The 22639-nt window shown below is 37.2% G+C and overlaps 1 protein-coding gene and 1 long non-coding RNA gene across 8 annotated transcripts in view; both read right to left on the reverse strand.

Annotated features, from left to right (window-relative positions):
* Nucleotides 1–22639, reverse strand: part of golim4a (golgi integral membrane protein 4a) — an 836478-nt gene that overhangs the window by 484841 nt on the left and 328998 nt on the right. The gene's annotated exons all lie outside the window — the stretch shown is intronic.
* Nucleotides 1–22639, reverse strand: part of LOC103909111 (uncharacterized) — a 90187-nt gene that overhangs the window by 2706 nt on the left and 64842 nt on the right. For 2 of the 6 annotated variants that reach the window (XR_015514625.1, XR_015514624.1), the window contains 2 exons: nt 22395–22559; nt 10088–10761 (listed from right to left, as the gene is read on the reverse strand). This is a non-coding gene — a long non-coding RNA (uncharacterized LOC103909111). Of the gene's footprint in view, nt 1–140; nt 605–10087; nt 10762–20579; nt 20680–22394; nt 22560–22639 lie in introns of those variants that run through there. The other 4 variants (XR_015514622.1, XR_015514623.1, XR_015514626.1 and 1 more) reach the window with 4 other exon arrangements.

The raw sequence follows: 22639 nt of genomic DNA on the forward strand, positions 1-22639 counted from the left end.
TTTGCATACTGATGCTAAACAGGTATAATAGAGCATCATTCCAGGAAAATGATTTCCAGCACAGCTGCGCTAGCTTCAAGTCTGTCGTGTCACTCTGCGCTCGCTTTTCTTCTCACATAATAAACTCATTTAAAATCCAATCAATATTTCATGTCCATTTATTTATTTATTTGCAGTGGTGTAATAATGACTCGTTATTGAAAACTAAACCCCAACGTGGCGATCAGCACACTAACGTGAAATGTACTGCAAGTGTGTGTGACAGAGAGAGAGAGAGAGAGAGAAACTCTGCCTGTCTTCACAGCACCTCATTGGTATTCAGATGGAGTTCAGACTTTCAGATCTGCTATTGCAAAGGTATTCTTCCAGATCTGGTCTTGCCTCTCTGTTCCTCTTCCCTCACTGCTTCCCTGCCTCTCTCGAGCGGGTCAAAAGAGAGAAAAGAGAGAAAGCAGGCATTTCTCTTCCTTCCTCAAGGCAGCACTGATGAAGGCTGATGGTAGACTTTGACTTCCCCCTCACCTTTCTCACAAACCTGCATGAAATTGACCAACGAGTCTGTGACCCACAGATGGATTCTGTGCAATGTACGATCCTTTATCTTCTGTGATAAAAAAAAAAAAGAAAAGTACATTTTACAGCAAATCTTACATTTTCTTATTGCAATTTTTTTCATTTTCAAGACTAAATTGTTAGCCCTCCTGTGAAATTTGAACTCTTTTTCAAACATTTCTCGAGTGATGTTTAAAAGCGTAAAAAAATGGCTTGAATAAAAAATACAGAAAAAACAATTGCAATTTAAAGAATAAATAAATGATTATAAATTATTTATTAAAACTGTTGTTTAAAAATGTGTTGATCTCATGGGCGCCAATATCCTAGTGGTTAGAATGTTGGCACATAGTACCGCAGTGCTAACAGCAACCAGAGTTCCATTCCTGGCTCGAGGTCCTTTGCCAATTTTTCCCCTATTTCTGCTCCCCAAACTATCCTGTCTAAATAACTCCTCTGTCCTATCAATAAAGGTGAAACCCCCTAAAAAATGTATATATATATATTTTTTTTTTTTTTCTCAATTTTTCAATTTTTTTTCTTAATTTCTGTTTAGCGGAAAGAAGATTTTTTTCAACACATTTCTAATCATAATAGTTTCAATAACTCATTTCTAATAAGGGTGTCACGATCCTCCAAATCCTCGATTTGATTACATTTTCGATTCTAAAGGCACGATTCGATTCGATTTTCGATTATGAATAATTAATGACCGATTCATTATTTGTAGCCTACCGTTTGAACTACCTGACCTGCATGGTCTTTGTTTTACCCATAAACAAATCATACAGTAAATGAATAAAGGCAAGATACACACATAATTACCACCTGTCAATCACTTTTTCTGCGCGACTCGTGAATAGGCAGAGATCTGTGTCGTTATAATGGCGTCTGTAAAAAAGACGCACAACCAACAGGAACCAGCCAACAGCATCTGAGGTGTGCGCTAAAATGACTAAGTACAAGTGAGTGAAAGATTGAAGCAGTCCTCTGACTGCCTGGACCTGCTGTCTCGAGCGCATGGCTGTGTCTGTGTGGTCACGTGATGTGCATTTTCAGAGGTAGAGAGGAAGGAGGGCTGCTCAGAAATGCTACACGCCACTGTGGATGTCAAATTGTTGTCGTTCTAAAATGCCATTTAAAAACAAAGACAGTGTAAACAGGGCCTGAGTGTGTACTTTTCGCGAGCGGATTTGCAACGGGGGTGTACATAATACGTACACAGCAGAGCTTGCAAAACTGTGTTTTTTTTGTCGACAACATGAACGTTGTCAACATAACTCACTGGAAATCCAAAATGCTTACACTCCGGCGACTTCATTGAAAGAGGAGAGGGTTTAAGTTCTGTTGACGGGTCTCCTGCTTCTGCAGTTTAACAAGCACTTCAACAAGCCTGTGTTTTTCCCGCTTGGCAAGCCAAGCTGACGTGACATGGGGGCGTGGCAGCATCGACGATTCTATTTTTTGATTCGATAATCGAAATTGAACATCGATTTCGGTTAAAAATCGAAATCGGGACACCCCTAATTTCTAATAACTGATTTTTAAATCTTTGCCATGATGACATTTATTTGATATTTTTCAAGACACTTCTATACAGCTTAAAGTGACATTTAAAGGCTGAACTAGGTTAATTAGGTTAACTCGACAGGTTAGGGCAGGGATGGGCAAATTTGATCCTCGAGGGCCGGTGTCCCTGCAGAGTTTTGTTCCAACACTAGTCAAACACACCTGAACAAGCTAATCAGTGTCTTCAAGATAACATCTTCAAGACTAGAAATCTATAAGCAGGTGTGTTTAATTAGAGTTGAAGCTAAACTGTGCAGGGCATCGGCCCTCCAGGACCGAGTTTGCCCACCCCTGGGTTAGGGTAATTAGGCAAGTTTTTGTATAACGATGGTTTGTTCTGTAGATTATCTAAAAAGAAATAGCTTAAGGGGGCTAATAATTTTGTCCTTAAAATGGGTTTAAATTCAAGCCGAAATAAAACAAATAAGACTTTCTCCAGAAGAACACATATTATCAGAAATACTGTGAACATTTCCTTGCTCTGTTAAACATCATTTATTCTAAAGAAGCTGTTGATGTGGAATTGAACCAGATTTAGGTAAAAACCCAAACAAAACAAACATCAAAATAAAACAAAAAGAATTTCTGGAACATTTGTTATGTATAATAACAATGGAATGACAGCAAAATAAAGTACTGAACTACTGAAACGTATTTAATACTTTACATTTAAGGCTTTTTTGGTGATGGCAGCTTAAAGACGCCTCTCATGCATTGCACAGGTGTGAGTTTTCCACAGAGTTTGAGAGTTCAACAGTGTGTCAAATTCTTGATGGTTCTGTGGGTCTCGTCTATCAAATCTGATCTTTATTTTGTGTTTTCTATTGGATTCAAGTCAGGTGATTGGCTGGGCCATTCTACAGCTTGATTTTCTGTCTCTGAAACCATTTGAGAGTTTCCTTGGCTGTGTTTTGGATCATTGTCTTGATTAAATGTCCACCCTTGTTTCATCTTCATCATCCTGCTAATGTAGATGTTGGGCTGAAGCAGCTAATATACATTTACACTGAGGAAAGGCAGATGATTGCTAAAGAACTACTGAGAGATTTTAGCTGCTGTCTGGGCTTTCACTGCCAAACTACACCTCCCTTTCTTCATGCGTTCAATACTTTTTCCTGTGTTGTTTCATTCTATTATGCATAACTTCATGTGTAAATTAATTAGATTTGTTTTTCTTGCATATATTAATTTATTTGGTTGTTACCAACATCTGGTGAAAATTTCAAGTCCACAGCACCTTTAGAAATAAGTTTTTGGAGAAAAATGGTGACGTGTTGAATACTTATTTCCCCCGCTGTATTTGAAATTGATCAACCAGTCTATGACTCACAGATGGATCCTGTGCAATGCTTTATGTTTTGTGGGGAAAAAACAAAACAAACCAAAAGTACATTTTACAGCAAATCTTACATTTTCTCATTGCATTTTTTTCATTGGAAAATATAGATTACTGTACAAGTTGAAGACAAAATTGTTAGTCTTACTGTGTAATTTAAAATTACACAGTAATTACAAAGAAATAAAAATATTTCTTTTTCATATATTTTTCAAGTAATATTTAACAGAGCGAGGAAAACTTTTATCAAAAAATATTTAACATTAAACATTTTACTTAATAATTTAAACAAAAATTTAATTGGCTACAAAACAACTGTTGTCCAATGACTTGCCTAATTAAACTATTAAAGCCTTTAAATTGAAATTTAAGCTAGTTTCTTGCTGAATAACAACCAAAATATTATGTAGGTGCTTTCATCATTGCAAAGACTAAATAAATTATTAGAAATGATTTATTAAATCTATTGTTTTAGTGGGAGAGAATTGTTTTGCTTTATCCGAAAGGTATAAAAAGCAGCCATCTGAGAAAGCATTCCAAGACAGGAAAGCAACATGGCACGTCCAAATCCAAATTATGCTTCACTTCCTGTCTTGAGAGATACCTTCTTCTTATTGAATTTTCAATGTAGCATAGACGTATCCTTCACTGACTTTGATATCCCACATTCCAGTGTGTTTCGTTGCTTTTAACCCTTGTGTGCTGTTGCGGATGTTTTCATCCACTCTGGGGTGATCTTGAGTCTTAATTTGGCCACAACATTCTCTGCTTCAGCAAATGGACTGATTTTTGGAGACAAATCTTATTTTGACACGCAACGCAGCATTCCAGCAAATTAGCGGTAATGTTGCAAATATCCGAAAAATTGCCAGAACGGATTTACTGCTATTTTCAAAAAGGGTCTGTTCACACATACAGACCTTTCCAGAATATTGCCGGTAAAGGTCTGTATGTGTGAAAGGGGCTAACGACGTCACACTCTTCTAAAAATCTGCTTCATTTTAGTTTAAGTGCAAAAGTTACAATTCTTATGAAATACCAGCCAGACGTGTTCTTGACAGTTTCGTGAGATTCACTCTTAATATCTATTCAAATCTATCCGATGCCACAACTTTGGTTCCAGCCACAAGCAAGATAGACTGAGACGGAATACAAATGAGCCGGATGGACATCACAATCAGACAGAGAAAGAAAGAGAGATTAAAATCACAGAGGTCGTGTGCCGTAACAGTGACAGATGAGAGGTAAAATGTGGCGCATGTGTTGAAATGTCAGGGCTATTTAATTCATTATGGTGCTCGATCACAGCGGCTGCTTCAAATGTCATTTGTTAACTTTGGCTTTCATATGAGATGGCTGAGCTTAAAATATTGTGAGATCTTCTCAGCGAGAGGCTGGTTAACTATTTTAAATCATTAGTCTGAGCAATGTGATTTACAGGTGCACAAACATGGCACATATAAATGTTGAATTTTATAAAGGTAATTGAATATTATTTATGAAAATGTCAACATTTTAAGGGGCAACCATTTAAACATGTCTTCAGTGCAAAATTGGTGAATACTGGAAATATAAAAAGAGTAATGATATGCATTAAATATGTAAAGTTATATATAAATAACTGTTTATTCAGAAGTTTAGAGAAGACAATCATCACAAAACAATGAAGTATGACTATTTAATAAAGAAATGCATATGCTATAAATTTGCAAAGTTACAAAGAAGTTCTTTCAAAACAGTAACTGCAGTCAATAAAAAATGCGAGCATTTAAACTGAAACTTGTCACCAAGAACCTAATGAAAGTATTTTATTACATAAATACACTAACTGGCCACTTTATTAGGTACACCTTACTAATAGCAGGTTGGACCCCCTTTTTATGTCTACTTTAGAAATATTGTCGAAAAAAATATTGTTTGTATTCAACAAAACATACAGAGAAATAGGGGTTGCCCTTGAATGGCAGCTAATGAAAGCAGAATGTCAACCGGTGGTCAAGTCTGGTACTGCGGCCAAACAAACGTACTGAAAGCTCTTTTTTTATATCATCTTCAAATTTGGAAGAGAATTTGTTCAGATATTTAGCCTGATTTTCTGTCTAATTTGGGCTAAAACATGATTCGTAAAATACATATTTTATACAATATACACCGTTACCTAAAAACTCTATAGTACAGTTAGTAATTACAATACCGAACTTAAAAAATGTAGTTTGTTGATATTTGCCTGCCATTCTCAGGTATACAAGTATTTCATAGGTATAGGACAGCCCATCATAATGTTTTTCTTACCATGGTAGTCAACGGTTACACTGCAAAAAAAAAAAAATATGTATATATATTCTTAAAGAGTTTTTGTCTTGTTTCTAGTCATAATATTTAAAAATTCTTAAATCAAGAAGCTTTTTCTAGAAAAGCAAAAGTATTGTCTTGTTTAATGAAATAGAGAAAAAAATCTAGATAGTTTGCCAATGGGGTAAGAAAAGCAGACTTGTTTTTCTTTTTAAGAAGATTATTTTGCTTGTTTTAAGAAATTACTTAGTTTTGACACTCACCGGCCACTTTATTAGGTACACCTTATTAGTACCGGGTTGGACTCCCTCTGGCCTTCACAACTGAATTAATACTTCATGGCATAGATTCAACAAGGTACTGGAAATATTCCACAGAGATTTTGGTCCATATTTTGGTCCTGTAGATTTTTGGGCTGCAAATCCATGATGCGAATCTCCCGTTCCACCACTTCCCAAAGGTGCTCTATTGGATTGACATCTGGTGACTGTGGAGGCTACTTGAGTACAGTGAACTCATTTTCATGTTTAAGAAACTAGTCTGAGATGATTTGCGCTTTATGACATGGTGGGTTATACTGCTGAAAGTAGCCATCAGAAGATGGGCACACTGTGGTCAAAACGGGATGGACATGGTCAGCAACAATACTCAGGTAGGATGTGGTGTTGACACGATGCTTAATTGGTACTGATGGGCCCGAAGTGTGCCAACAAAAGATCTCCAACACCATTACACCACCAACAACAGCCTGAACAGCAGAAATCGAGACTCATGCAGGCAATGTTTTTCCAATCTTCAATTGTACAATGTTGGTGAGCCTGTGTGAATTGTAGCCTCAGTTTCCTGTTAAGAACAGGAAACTGAGGCTAGTTGACAGGAGTGGCACCCGGTGTGGTCTTCTGCTGCTGTAGCCCATCTGCCTCAAGGTTGGACGTGTTGTGTGTTCAGAGATGCTCTTCTGCAGATCTCGGTTGTAACAAGTGGTTATTTGAGTTACTGTTGCCTTTCTGTCAGCTGGAACCAGTCTGGACAATCTCCTCTGACCTCTGGCATCAACAAGACATTTGCACACACAGAAATGCCGCTCACTGTATATTTTCTCTTTTTCAGACCATTCTCTGTAAACCCTAGAGATGGTTGTGCGTGAAAATCCCAGATCAGCAGTTTCTGAAATACTCAGATCAGCCTGTCTAGCACAATCGACCATGCCGCGTTCAAAGTCACTTAAATCCCCTTTCTTCCCCATTCTGATGCTCGGTTCTCCCTCAAGAATATGGATTACTTATTAATCTTTAACCAGTTTATCCAATATTTGTGCACATTATAATTTTACAAAGTCCCCTAAAAAATAAGAAAATATTGAATGTTGAATAAAACCAAAAAAAAAATCTAAAGTATTGATTCATAACAGCATCACATCATCAGCAATCAATATGTTAACGCCAACGCCTATGAGACAAGTATTAGTGGAGACCTCAGCCGTACACATGAGCTGCTGCCTATGAACAGTGTTCCAAATCAATTACTCATGAGCTTCCAATCCACTCTAAGAAGACAGCTGCCTATGGAGGGGCCAGACTGCAGTGGTCTGATCATAAAGTAAAGAGACATACAGACCTTATAATAGATGCAGCGGACTGCGTGATGGGTCAGTTTGACAAGACAGTTCATTGCGGTCAGCTTTTTCACACTACTCAATGACCTCCAGCATGCACCAGTGAGAAGAAGAGCACAAGGTCAAAAAAGTCCAAAGATCAGGACTGTCAGACGCATCAATCCCGAAGAAGCCGCAGATTAACGTGATATAAGAGTAAAAAAAATGCATGTAGTGCCGGACGCTCCGGGGAAGAAATGGAAAAAAGTGACCTTTTCTCTGGCAAAGCAGACGCTCTTTCTGACAGCTGGATTTTCCAAAACTCACCACTGTTAGCAGGATGGGGTTAGAGAGATAAGCGTGCTATGAGAGACTGAGAGATTATGTTGAGAAATATGAAACTGATGGAAATCGGACAGGCGTGAAAGTTGCTCTGATCAGGGTCTGGCAGCCTGCGGCCCGTCGGGCTCCACAAAGCTGCGGGTCTGAGCCAAAGCAGCCGCTTGTGACAGAACTGTATTCTGGATGATGCTGTCAGCAGCTCACATCCACCAACATCCAGCAGTGCTTTCCCTACTCATATTAAAGGGTGTGTATAAAAATCAGACTTTTTCCATGTTTAAGCAGGGTGAGAAATTTACATTGATGGCGGGCAAGTATTCTGACCTATAACTAGGCCCACATGGAATCTGCGCGCGCAGGTTTTCTGCAGATTTTTAGCCGATCATTAATTCTGTTTATTTACTTGAGTAAATGTGTGTAAATCTATATTATTAATTGACTAATATGAAAATGTTCATCTGATTTATGTAAATCAAAGGCGGCAACACCAAGGCTCCAAAAATACAAATTTATTAAATTAAAAAGGCTGACACAAAGCGTGTAATGCTTCGAGCCGCCGGCTCTTCATCAGAAAATGTTTATCACAATCAGGTCCTTCTTTTTATACACTTCCGGATCACATGATCTCCTCTCGCATATATGCCAACATATACATACATGCATATGTATACATGCACAATCGTTCATATATACATATACATACACATGAATACATGTATACACATTCACATATATAGTCTATAGCTTTGATATTATAAATCAAATTACAAAAAATATATATAAATACATAAATAAACTATAATATTACGTCACAAATTATAATAAAGAAAAATAAATAAATAAGGAAAAATATATATATATATATATATAATATATATATTTTTTTTCCTTATATATTTTTTTCCTTATTTATTTATTTTTCTTTATTATAATACAGTACACATGAGCAGTATATATAATATATATTTTTTTTCCTTATATTTTTTTCCTTATTTTTTTTCCTTATTTATTTATTTTTCTTTATTATAATTTGTGATGTAATATTATAGTTTATTTATGTTTTTATATATTTTTTGTAATTTGATTTAAGCTATAGACTATATGTGAATGTGTATACGTATTTATGTGTATGTATATGTATATATGAACGATTGTGCATGTATACATATGCATGTATATGTTGGCATATATACGAGAGGAGATCATGTGATCCGGAAGTGTATAAAAAGGAGCACCTGATTGTGATGAACATTGTCTGATAAAGAGCCGGTGGCTCGAAACGTTACACGCTCTGTGTCAGCCTTTTTAATTTAATAAATTTGTATTTTTGGAGCCTTGGTGTTGCCGCCTTTGATTTACATTTAATTTGCACTTTTTGTGGTTTTGGCTGAGCACCCAATTAAGAGAGACGTGCGTGCTTTTGTACAGTTTTTTCATCTGATTTATGTACAATGCAGTGTACAGTAATATTTTCTGTCTTTTAGTAGATGTATATTATATGAGACTTGCTTTGTTTACCAAATAAAGTGAATCTAATTGGATTTGCATTTCAAACATTAAATAAAAGTTAAAAAGATATAATTTTTTAATTCACATATGCAGGTTTAAGTTATGATGCTCCCAAAATAATTCAGCAGAAATCCGCAGATTTTTACCAAAGTTCTCTGCAGAAATAGCAAAAAACATCCGCAGATTCCATCTAGCCGTACCTATAACCTCTGATTAGCTGTTTCAGAGTACTGTAGGTCAAGCAATGCAAACTTACTTTACTTTAAGGCAATATGTAGATGCAAACACTTACTTTAAGAGAAAAGTGTCTTGTTAACATTTACAGAGTCCATCGGTGCTCTAGATCTGCTGGTTTCAAACTGAATAGCAATAATATACATTGAAAATGCTATGAACCGTTATAGGGGGTGTCAAATGTTCATTCATTTATTCTTCTTCGGCTTAGTCACTTATTTATCAGGGGTCCACAGAGTGGAATGAACCACCAACTATTCTGGCATTTGTTTTACGCAGTGGATGGCCATCCAGCTACAACTCAGCAATGGGAAACACCCATACACTCTCATCATAAACACTATGGCCAATTAAGGTTATTCAACTCACCTATAGCCCAAGTCTTTGGACTGTGGGGGAAACCGAAGCACCCGGAGGAAACCCACACCAACACGGGGAGAACATGCAAACTTCACTCAGAAATGCCAACTGGCCCAGCTGAGACTCGAACCTGCGACCTTCTTGCTGTGAGGAACAGTGCTAATCACCATGTGTTAAATGTTTATTTATATTATTTTAATTGTTGATATTTGTTTAGTGTACAAAATAGTAAGAAAACAATTATTATATATCCCAAAAATAGAGAGAAATATGGATAAAATGATTACACATAATTATTTTAAGTTTGTTTAAGGGTTTTTTTTATCACTGAAAAGAAATAAAGAACTTTTTACATACAAGTAAACTGAAAATACAGGAGAAGAGATTATTTTGGATCATTCAGAAGGTAATGACTGGGATGAGAAAAATGTCAAATATTAAAATGTAAACAATAAATAAGGATAGAATAATTTAATTTAATATTTAGCCTATTAAACATATAATAGATGATAACCCCTGAAATGTTTAAAATACAGATAAATTAAATACATAAATTGCTATTTCTTTATAACAATTATATAGAGTTCATGGACAGGATAGTGGGTGAGGAAAAGACTAAGGTAAACTAAGAACAAAAAAGCAGAATATAATCTTTTCAATAGTTGTTGTTATTTTCATTGAAAATAATAAACGCGGAATGTCTTGTACCTCCAAATACTGACCAAATAAAAGAAGAAGAAAAAACCGTTTTCTTGAAGTAGAGAAACGGGGTAGAAATGTATACAGTGTCACACCTGTAAAGGAGAGTCTGAACCTGCCAAACAGACTTTGAGGACACACTCCAGACAGCAGCGTCCGTCCACATGCCGTGTAATCTTCTTTAAGGCGGGACCAAACGACTTTGTTATGATGTTCATGAAAATTTATGGCGCTCCTATTTCTCCTCTGGCGAGTTTCAGGTGCTGCTCGGCGTCTGAGGAGGTAAATCAGACCAACATTCCTCGATGAAAAACACACATCATCGTGGCTTTCTCCTTCCGGGATGTTTTCTCATCATAATCAATGAAAAAAACAACATGATTTGACTTTGAACGACCTTGCCTTTTCGAGCATTTTCTGGGAATTTAACCTTTTCTGGTTGCATTTTTAAATATCAATGTACTTCACCACAGCGTTCAGCGGTTTTAATAACCACACTGCCATCTAGAGGTAACATGGTTATCCATATTTAACCAGAACCACTCTTTAATGTCCATTTTGCCATTTTTTTTGCCAGATTTGATTAAAAACATCAACCTTTCCCAAGTCAAAGGAGATTACCATGCGTTTGATCCTGCATCATTTATTTATTTGGCCAGCAGGCTGGTTTCTCACCTGAGGTTTGATCTGAGAAGGTCTTTTTTTCCTCTAAAAGATGATTTTTTTCTCCTGAAGATAAGTGTGTCAACCTCCTCACAGTCAGGGCTGCTGTAGGCCGATAAGCCACGTTCCTGTGTGACTAGCAGGTTTGAACCAACATGGCAGATACCATTTATCAGATGCTGATTATCAACAAACTATAGGTTTCTTTTAAGAATCATGTCTATATCGGTGCACACACAAACAGTTTAACACAGGTTTACCAGGCCTGTAGTCGGGGGGTGAGGGGTGGGTGGGTTCGGAAGACCCACACCTAACTGACAAAAGTCCAGAATTTGTCCCATACATGAGCTCATTTGTCCTGTTTTGACTGCTATGCCATCATAAATGATGAAAATAATCCATCGAAAAAGGCTTTTTAGACCAAACGAAATTGCTTCGGTGGAACTACAATCTGATGTAAGAGAAGTCTTCTTTCAGTACTGTATTGTTTTTTTAACAGAGAAACATTTTACAGGTAACTTTATTTTAAATGTTGGACCTTATTTCTGAAATAAAAATGAGCTATAAAAAGGTGTGAAGCACCAGAAGCGGACTATATTAAATTAATTTAAATATATTTTGGCAATTTTGGATATCCAGGAATTTTCAAATGTACTAAATGTAATAATGAAAAATCCATTGTTATTGCATTATCATTATCATATATATATATATATATATATATATATATATATATATATATATATATATATATATATATATATATATATATATATTTATTTATTTATTTATTTTTTATTTATTTTTTTCTTTATTGAAATGGCCAAATTGTGACTGAGGACAGTTGAATGTGCTGACCATTTTGTTTTTTGTCTAATAAATGATAGTAGACTTCAGTTTCTTACTTTAAAACTTTAACAGATTGCTTTTTTCTAATGATATATGATGTATATTTTAAAAATGAGTCTTGTTTTAATTTTTTTATTGCAATTTTTTTTGAAAATATTTTTTTGTACATCAAAAAGTGTGCGATGACATCTGAGTTAATGCAGGAAAAAAAAAGTCACTAAAAGTATTTAAATCTCATAGTTAAAAAGAAACTGAGGTGTATAACTGCAAAAATGTCCAGTTTTTGAGAAAAAAAAGAACCACCCCTTTCACCAGGGTAGCTCCGGGCAGTTCACTGTTATAAACTGCAGCTCCTATAGCATTTAGGGAACATTTTTGATATCTTGATCAGATATAAATGATTCATTAAATCATGCAGCTTGGTGGAGTGATGAATATTAGAACTTTTCAGATTATAAAGTGGTCCAAAAAGTCCCTCCGAGTTGGAGCAGTTGGCATAATGAGGCATGATCTATATGATGTCAATCTAAACGTTTATGCTAGATTCAGAAATGAACTTTTCTAACAAGGAGCAATATTTGCACACTGCAATTTATTTAACTTCATGATTACAGATTTACCTTATATTGTATCTGTGCTGTATTTTATGTAGAATACTACATTTAACTTGCATCAATCTTTCAGAAAACAATAAAATGTTACCAATAACAACTAACTGTTTAAAATGATAAATAAATAAATAAAAGTGAAAAATAGGAACTCCATGACTCCAAGGCAGTGGCGGTTCTAGTTTAGATGGCACCCTGGGCGAACCACCCCATACATCCCCCTCCTTCCTTTTACATAGTTACATTTATTTTTTTTTAAAATGTTAAAAATTATTCATATTTTTTTTAATGAATACAATTATTATTAATATTATTATATAATTATTATTCGCAAATAAATAACAAAAAAATAAATAAATAGAAAAAATAGAAATAAATAGAAATAAAAATAAAAATAGAAATAAATAGAAATCCATTCTAAATGTTACTGGAAAACAATGCAACAACTAAATGACATGCTAAGATCACGTTAAGAAATCTTTTGGATGAATATTAATAATTAAAATTCTATAGAATACAAAAAATAAATACGTTTTATAGAATTATTTGTTGTCTTAGACCTGATGTGTTCACCTAACCCTACCATCACAGTGATGTCATTCACTCCATTGAGTGCATTATGTCTGACATTGCATCGCTGAGTGATGCAATCTCAGCTTGCATCATAAAGGCTGCATCCAGATACTATTGGACTCATGGGCGAGAATTAATGTTGTGAAGTCTTACATCCCTTACTCTTTATCCCTCCTTTCTGCTTTATGCTTAGTGAAAGTAACATAATCATCATATTACATAAATTTTAGTTTTGTGGACTTGCAAAACTCGCTGCGTGCTGATACCACTGTACAGGCTGTTACTCCGGCTTCACGCTGCATGAGTGTCGTGTATTTTATCGGCGTGCATGCAAACAACCGGGATTCACACAGTGTGTGAGGCGCGCGGGAATAGTTTTCTGCGCGCATTCATCAGTTTGCTTTCACCAGCGTTATTTTGGTTGCTCATAGAGAATAACTAACCTGTGCAAAAGATATCAAATGTGAATGGCCCGAACGTCTAATAAAGTAAATCGTATCTCAAAGCTTTCACTAGGGGACTTTTTTTGCACGGTCTCCCTGTGCTGCCCCAAGCAAGATGCTGCCCTGGACAATCGCCCATATTCTCATGCCTAAATCCGCCACTGCTCCAAGGCCATGACTGCAATAGTATGCCAAAGAAAATCGAGTAGTGCTTTCTGTATTGTAATAATAATGATTAAAGTCCCCCTGAAATCAAAAATAATGACGTATGGTTAAAACAAAACAAAAACTCCTTTTAATGTGGACAATATTCCTTCTACACTGCAAAAAATGCTTTTCTTACTTAGATTTTTTTGTCTTGTTTCTAGTCAAAATATCTAAAAATTCCTAAATCAAGAAGACTTTTCCTGACAAGCAAAACATATTGTCTTGTTTTAAGAAATAATTAGCAAAATTTAAGTTAGTTTTTCCCTAAAACAAGCAAAATAATCTGCCAATGGGGTTATCAAAATAATGTTGTCTTTGGACGGTATGGAGAAAACCGGGGAACCCAGGGAAAACTCACGCTAACACGTGGAGAACATGCAAGTTCCGCACAGAAAGGTGTTCTTGCTGTAAGGCAACAGTGCTAGCCACTGGGCCGCCGTGCCACCTATTGGAAAAAAGGGGGGAAGTAGGCGTGGAAGGTGGGAACTTTAAGAAGAAGATAACTGACGTGAAAAACTCTGGTTATTTATAATGCGTCTGTAATCATCTGATTGGGCAGATTACAGAGCTAATGTGGTGCCATCCGTGTTGATCATAAGCACGTGATCCTCTCGAAATTAGTTTATAAATAAACAGAATTTTTTTTTCTGTGTAGTAAATTAAAACTGGTTAAGTCCAGTTTTCAGAGTTCAAACCACGGCGAATGAAGTTCTGCACAAGACTTTTGGCCAGCGGAGAAATTAAAATGGTCGTGCCCAACTGAGTCTGGTTCTCTCAAGGTTTTTTTTCTTCACTCCCATCAGGTGAAGTTTTTTTTCCCTCTCCGCTGTCGCCACTGCCTCGCATGGTTCAGGATTGGTAGAGCTACGCATCGATGAATTTGCTCTTCAGTGTTTGAACTCTCAGTAATGATTAAATCACACTGAACTGAGCTAAACTGAACTGAACTGAACTTAAAACACTAAAACCTGAACCACACTGTTCCAGTTACTATGACCATTTATGTGAAGCTGCTTTGACACAATCTACATTGTAAAAGCGCTATACAAATAAAGCTGAATTGAATTGAATTGAATTGAATTTAGTTCAATTCAAAGTGGTTTAATTTTCACTGCTGAAAGCCCAAACACTGAAGAGCAAATCCATCGATGCGCAGCCCCACAAGTCGCGAACCAAGCAAGCCAGTGGCGAGTGGTGAGGAACAAACTTCACAAGGAAAAATGGAGGAAAAAACCTTGAGAGTAACCAAGCTTAGTTGGGCACAGAATCTGTTCAGGATACGGCTTGGTCCAGGATTTTGGATACTTTGGCAACATCTATTCACAGGTCTTGGATCACATCAATGGCGCTGCACAATCTCTAGAGGCCTCAAGATGAGAATTCCCAGGTGGAAATTAAGAGCAAAGAAAATAAATAAAGAATATATCCTGTCCAATCATATGCTCTTCAGTACCCTACCCCCTAAAAAAATTCTCTAAAAGGCACTATTGCTGCAACTAAAAACACTTATTCATACAATTATTTCCTATACTGAAAGTGTGCACAATTTGCACTATATACAGATCTACAAACAGCCCATGTGAAAAAATACTATAGTAAATATTATGTTTTTTAACCATACTACAATAATACTCTATTATATTGTAAATATTATAGTATTTACAACACTTTGTTAATGAATGCTACAGCGTTCTCTATTATTAACTATAGTGACCAGCTAAACTTTAACAAATACCAGAGTATACTATAGTTTTTATAATTTTGGAGTTAAATTTTGGTCACTTTCCAATGCAACCAGTCCTCCCCGCCTACTGTTTCTACGTGCCTGTCAGCGTGCATTAAATCTCCTCCCTCGGCTGCGTTAGACAACAGACAGACTTAAAGGAAGAAGGTCTCACGCAGCGTGTGAGAAATACTACAGTGTGAGAAATACCACAGTAAGAACTTTAACAATGAGTATTTGTTGTGCAGTTGCATTGATGAGTCGCACGCAATACCGTTACAAGACACGCACGCACACAGAGACAGACAGACAGACAGAGGGCACTTAGCTTTGCACTGTTTTTGCACGCAAATGTGACAGGATACAGGCTAATCTCCTCTGCTGTATGGATATCTGTTATGTTAACGTACAAAATAAACCTGAATTAACGTTCACAAACCAGGATTGAAGCGTCTTCCTTTATAATTGTTCTGACACGCGGCAGTGCTGATGAAGTAAAGCTGAAGTAAATCACGGTACTTCATTACACACGTGCACTGTTTTAAAACATTTTAAACATGTGAAACTTACTCTTGATCACATTTGATAATGATTGATGATCCTGGCAAACTGAACAGACCTTTTATTCCTGGTTGCTTTGCGCACTTCTGGTCTTGTTAATATGATTATACATGTGACTACCGGGACATGCTACGCAAAACTGTCAATCAGTTTAGTGGGCAGGGGGACCACACTCCTACGTCAAGTTGCGGTCGGTCTGAAAACCCCTCCAATTGGTCCACCGTTTTTATGTTGTTAAGTTGAAAAAAAAGTACTGGGTTTGTTTATATCAGCCCAATATGACCGTCTATACACTATATATACACACAAGTCTGTCCAAACAGCTTGAAAAGTAGATTTACAATTACCCCAGTCTATCCAACATTTATGAACATTATTTTTTCCCCCAAGTTCCCAAAAAAATATATATCAGAAAATGTTGAATCATCAGCAAGCAATATGTTAACACCAACGCCTATTAGTGGAGATCTCAGCAGTACACATGAGCTTCTGCCTTTTGCACAGGGTTTAATTGTTTCACACTATCTTTGTTGTATCGTATACTAAAGTTAGAAGCATTGAGCAGCAATTAAAGAGTGAGCCGCAATTACTATTAAATCAAGTCTCAGTGGCCCCTGGCACCTCACATTAATTAAAAATGTGTTATGAGTATCAAATGTGGAGAAAATGTTGTTCAGCGAGTTAGAAATTGACTATGGAAGCATCTCTATCAGCGCCGCAGGGCTGCAGCGTCCCGCATCTCCGCAGCCTTTGATGGACCACTAAATGATGCTGTTTTCCTATAAGCTAATTTCTTTTTTTTTTCCACAATGGATGGTCTGAATAGTGATGAAGTGGCGCTCGAAGCAAAACCTGAGTAGTTTTCTCTCGCCTCCAAGCCCTGTGATTATTATGGCAAATAAATGGCTTGCATTATTTATAATATGTAATAAAACTTTGGCAATACAATGCATCATTGTAATCTTCTTAGGATAATCTTTTAATTCCCTCATTATGAATTAGCGCAGAGTCTTACCTCAAGAGTAAGCCGGTGGAAACATTAGCTTAGCCCTGCTTTGATGTGTTACTGAGATTTAATTAGCAGAGTAGGCATGAGTCAATCTCCCAACGCCAGATAAACAAACCCACAATGCTTTGTGCCACGACAGACAGCTCAACAACACACCGACCCGCACAGAGCCTCCCAAAGCTTTCAGTCATTCTCATATAAACTCGACTCATTTCTGCCTCGTCATGTCCAAAACATCTCGTTATTAACGACAGTGTTAACTTATCATACAGCATTTGAACAAATACATTATAGATCTTCACAGCAAGTATCTGTTTCTTTTTAGAAAACCAAACAACTCAGACAGAGAGATAAAAAGGACAAAAAAAGGACAAGAGCTTAAACTCCTTGTTCAAGCTTTTGTTTTCTCCAGACTGGACTACTGCAACTCTCTACTAGCGGGGCTTCCAGCTAACTCTATCAAGCCTCCTCAGCTGCTCCAGAACGCAGCAGCACGAGTGGTCTTTAATGAACCTAAAAGAGCACATGTCACTCCGCTGCTCATCCGTTTGCACTGGCTGCCAGTTGCTGCTCACATCAAATTCAAAGCTCTGATGTTTGCTTACAAAGCGACCCCTGGCTTTGCTCCTTATCTGCTCTCACTTCTGCAGATTTATGTGCCCTCCAGAAACTTGCGTTCTGTGAATGAACGTTGCCTCGTGGTTCCATCTCAAAGAGGGAAGAAATCACTTTCCCGAACTCTCGCATTCAATCTGCCCAGTTGGTGGAATGAACTCCCTAACTGCATCAGAACGGCAGAGTCACTCGCTGTCTTCAAAAAACGACTAAAAACTCAACTATTTAGTCTCCACTTCACTTCCTAATCTGCAATTGCCTCTCTGGCTATATCACTAACTGTACTCAAAAAAAAAAAAAAAAACTTACATTACTAACGCTTTCCTTCTTAGACTGTACAGACCTGAAACTTGCCTACAGCACTTATTCGTTGTTGCTCTTATAGTTGTGTAAATTGCTTCCTTGTCCTCATTTGTAAGTCGCTTTGGATAAAAGCGTCTGCTAAATGACTAAATGTAAATGTAAAATGAAATCAAGCTACCAAAATTATCAGATGGAATAAAAGGGATGTTCAGGGTTTCTGCAGGTTTCACCAAGTCAAATTTTCTACCTTTTAAGACATTTTAAGACCATCCAGAAACAAATTTCAGACATATAAAGTGCTTAACGCTAAACAGATTTTTTTAAATGCCCCAGCAATAAAGGGTTTACATACCCCTTCATGAGTTATTCCTATTAGTTATTATTCACATTTTTAAATTATTCATTGATCTTTATTTCAATTGAGATCTATTTTATTTCTATGTATCTTTTTTTTTAAATATACTGTGTCAAAGCAGCTTAAAATAGAAGTTCTTGTAAACTGAAACTGTGTCAGTCCAGTGTGGCGAAGGGGCGGGGCTGAGAGCCGTGGGAACCGAAAGAGGCTGTCGCTTAAAGCCTGGTTTATACTTCTGCATCAAGTGATTAGCGTGACCCTTGGCGCATGCAATGCTCGTAGCTGTGCATTCATACTTCGTGCGCTGTTTCTGCTGCTCTGCAATAACACTTCCGAAACGCTAGCTGGCAGTAGGTGTATATGTTCCTCTGTGTCGAGTTTCTTTGCTGGTGTTTTGTTTTTGCTGAACGCTTCCTTAATGTACAAGTGGCTCAAACTCGCTCATTTTGAGGCAGGAATCGGCGGCATGCAACAACTTTAACCATAACATAAAGCAACAGTTTCTATCCGGAGCTTCTTGTAAAACAGTCGACACTTGTAAACACTCACTGCAACGGACTCACGCGGCTCTTGGTCCTGCTTACACTTGTCAGTGCTTCCAAGCCGACCAATCACAGAGCTTGCACTACGCATCGTTGCGATGTGTAGTTACATTTTTTAAGAGGTGCACATCAGTGACGCCGTCGGCCAAGGCGAGGGCTATGCATCTACGCGTAGGCTGCGTGTAGCATACGCGTAAACGCGACGCAAAAGTATAAATCAGCCTTAAGTGGATACGCCTGTGGCACGCACCGACCTCGAATCCCACGGAAGGAGTTCTGGACTAAAAGAGGAGGAATGATGGAAGAGGAAGCGGAGAGAGGTCCGGGCCTGGACATATTGTTTTACTTTTGCTTTAAGTTTGACGGCAGTCTCCATGAGGAGCTGCAGTCTGTTTGTTTTATTTACTAATTAAAAACTTGTTAAAAGTTTATCCGTTCTCCGCCTCCTTAGTGGTGCCGAAATCCAGGAGAAGGAGAGACACATTGTCCAGTTGCCCTCACCACTGAGAAGGAGGACAAGTGTTCGGAATTGAACCCAATGGTGGAGAAACCATTCGCCTGCCTAGAGTGCCAGGGCGACCTGAGGGTGGCGAGGGAAGGATCTGCGTAGGAAGCGGAGAGAGGTCCAGGCCTGGACAGTTATGTTTTACTTTCCTTACTCTGTTTCTTTTATTTACTAATTAAAAACTTGTTAAAAGTTTGTCGGTTCTCTGCCCCCTCCTTCATTGCATCCAGTTTTCAGAGTTGAAGTTCAGTTTAGTTCAGTTGAGTGTGGTTTAATTTTCATTGCTGAAAGTCCAAACACTGAACAGCAAATCCATGGATGTCCAGCTTCACAAGTCCCAAACTAAGCAAGACAGTGGCAAGGAACAAACTTCACCAATTGACAAAGGTGAAGAAAAAGAAACCTTGAGAGAAACCAGGCTCAGTTGAGCACGACCATTTCTCGTCTGGCCAAACGTCTTGTGCAGAGCTGCAGTCTAGGCACCAGAGGCTGGAGAACATTGGACGTCCATCATGGAGAAGCTGCAGGTCACCGGCAGGTGTTCAGGTTGGCTCATAAGATCAATGCACAGACTCATTTGTCACTGAGGTCTTTCAGGAATCAATCTCATGCTCTCCACTCTTCCAGAACCACTACAGCATCTGCTCAGGATATGGCATGGTCCAGGGTTAAAGATAATAATGTGCCAAATCAAGCAGACCCTAGTTGTATATATGCAAGTCTTTTCAACATAACTTACAAAACAGCTCTATAAAACTTTAATAAACTAAATGTTTACACAACAGAGTGGCTTTGCTGAAAGTTTTATTGATATGTACTGTTGCCGTGTGTTGGATGTTTGGGTAGCTTCACATACAAAAAAAGTTAAATTAAGACCTTTTTAAAATGATTTAAGAGCTACATGTCAATATTGCAGTGATCTTCAGACTTTTTAAGGCCTTTAATTTTGTTTTTGAAATTTAAGACTTTTAAAGACCCTGCGGACACATTGTTATAGCCCATTTACATCAATATCTATAACTATAAAATTAACAATAGTGTAACTACTTAGTATGTTTATTATAAGCATGCACTCCTGTTTTGTTGGCTGCAAGTTCAAAATAAAGATTTGCATTATTTTTAAAGTATGTCCTTACTGTTCGTCTTTCCCAGTACTGGGTTGCAGCTAGAAAGGCATTCGCTGCGTTAAAAAAAAAACGCTGGAATAGTTGTCGGTTCATTCCGCTGCGGCGACCCCTGATAAATAAGGGACCAAGCAGAGGGAAAAATGAGTGAGTGTTATTAGTCTTGCGAATGCTTCTTTAGCTCAGAAATGGAAATCAGATTTGTAAATATTCAGATTCGTTTAAAAAGATTATTTCTGTAATTGTGAGGTGGCAGAAATATTGCATAATCCTTCAGGAATGACATTTCAACAGCTTTTAGGATGGAGAGGTGCTCAGTGTTGCCAGATTGGCAGATTGCCAAAACAAGAGTGACAAATCTTTTGCCTTGTCAACCAAGTTTGATACTTGATAAGTATCTTTTGGCTCCCTTAGAACTAAATATTTACAAAATAAAATTAAAAATAAAAATTTATCAATTTCCCAGATGAGAGAACAGTAGAACCAAACCAAAATGAATTAAAACATGGCAAATGATAAAATAATACATTAGCAATTCTGACTAAATACGTTTCTTATAAAGAAGCTCAAATATTTGTAAATGTCAGTCAATAAATCCGCAGACAGTAACTTTTGTAGACAAATTATTCCATAGTTTTTAATGTCAAGAGCATAAATAGGTCAATTCATGTGCATAAAGAAAAATTACTATTCTTTTTTACTTAGAACAGGGTTTTAGAGCTCTTCTCAACTACGTACATCTTATATTCATGCTACCTTTATATAAAGATCACTTGAATATATACAAATACAGTTACAGATTCAAAATCTGATGAGTGAAAATTTGTTTGTTTGTTCTTTTTTCCACCAGGAGATACTCATCCCGAGGCCTCTAGAGACTGTGCAGAGCCTTTGATGTGATCAAAGACCTGTGAGGAGATGATGCCAACCACAGAGCACTGCAAGAAGTCTCCATAATCCTGGACCAGGCCATAACCTGAGCAGATGCTGTGGTGGTCATGGATAAGTGGAGAGCATGAGACTGATTCCTAAAAGACTTCATTGACAGACAAGTCTCCACATTAATCCCGTAGGCCAGCTTGAACACCTGCCGGTGACCTGCTCACACCTGCAGCTTCTCCACAATGAACATCCAGCATTCTCCGGCCTCTGGCGCCAGAGAATAAATGGTCATGCTAAACTGAGCCTGGTTTCTCTCGAGGCGTTTTTTTTCCTTCACTTTCGTCAATTGGTGAAGTTTGTTCCTCGTTGCTGTCGTCAATGGCTTGCTTGGTTTTTGACTGGTGGAGCTGCGCATCAATGGATTTGCTCTTCAGTGTTTGGACTCAGCATTAAAAATTAAACCACACTGAACTGAGCTAATCTGAACTTTAACTCTGAAAACTGAACTGAAACAGTTTCAGTTAACTAGAACTTCTATGCTAAGCTGCTTTGACACAATCTACATTGTAAAAGCGCTATAGAAAAAAAAGTTTAACTGAATTGAGTTAAAAACCATCACGTCTGCCACAAAATGCAGCCTCATCTCATTCATTTCATAGCATTATACTGACTGATTGGATGGAGTACATACATACTTGGGTTTTATTTGTTACCTAATTAGCCTGTAAAATACAAATGTTTGAAAACAGCCAAACTGGTCTGAAGCAGGCCAGATTTTGCAAATTCAATCAAATTCAAAACCACCCAAGTGGGCAAAAATCCACCCATCTGGCAACACAGAAAGCGTATGATCATCCAAAATCTGCTAGGGAGCTTGCTATGCAGAAGATAGACAGTTTTAAAACTTCTAAGTGGTTATTAAGATGTGTTTGGATGGTTACTTACTGGCCCAAGTGAAAAAGTGATGTGCTGGACTCTCAATATGGCTCCGTTCCCCTTTATTGTCAACTATTTATCAGCTGTCAGATGAAAATTGTGTTAATAATCTTAATAAGCTGTTAAAAAATAACAATACACTATGTCAAATCACCATTTAAATTGATATAAAATCTCAAAAATAAAATCTGTTATCATTTACTTACTCTTTAAAAACCTAAGTTTCTTTCTTTTTGAACACAAAAGAATAAATA

Source organism: Danio rerio, chromosome 18 (assembly GCF_052040795.2).
Source record: "Danio rerio strain M-AB ecotype USA chromosome 18, GRCz13ab, whole genome shotgun sequence".
Lineage (NCBI taxonomy): Eukaryota > Metazoa > Chordata > Actinopteri > Cypriniformes > Danionidae > Danio > Danio rerio.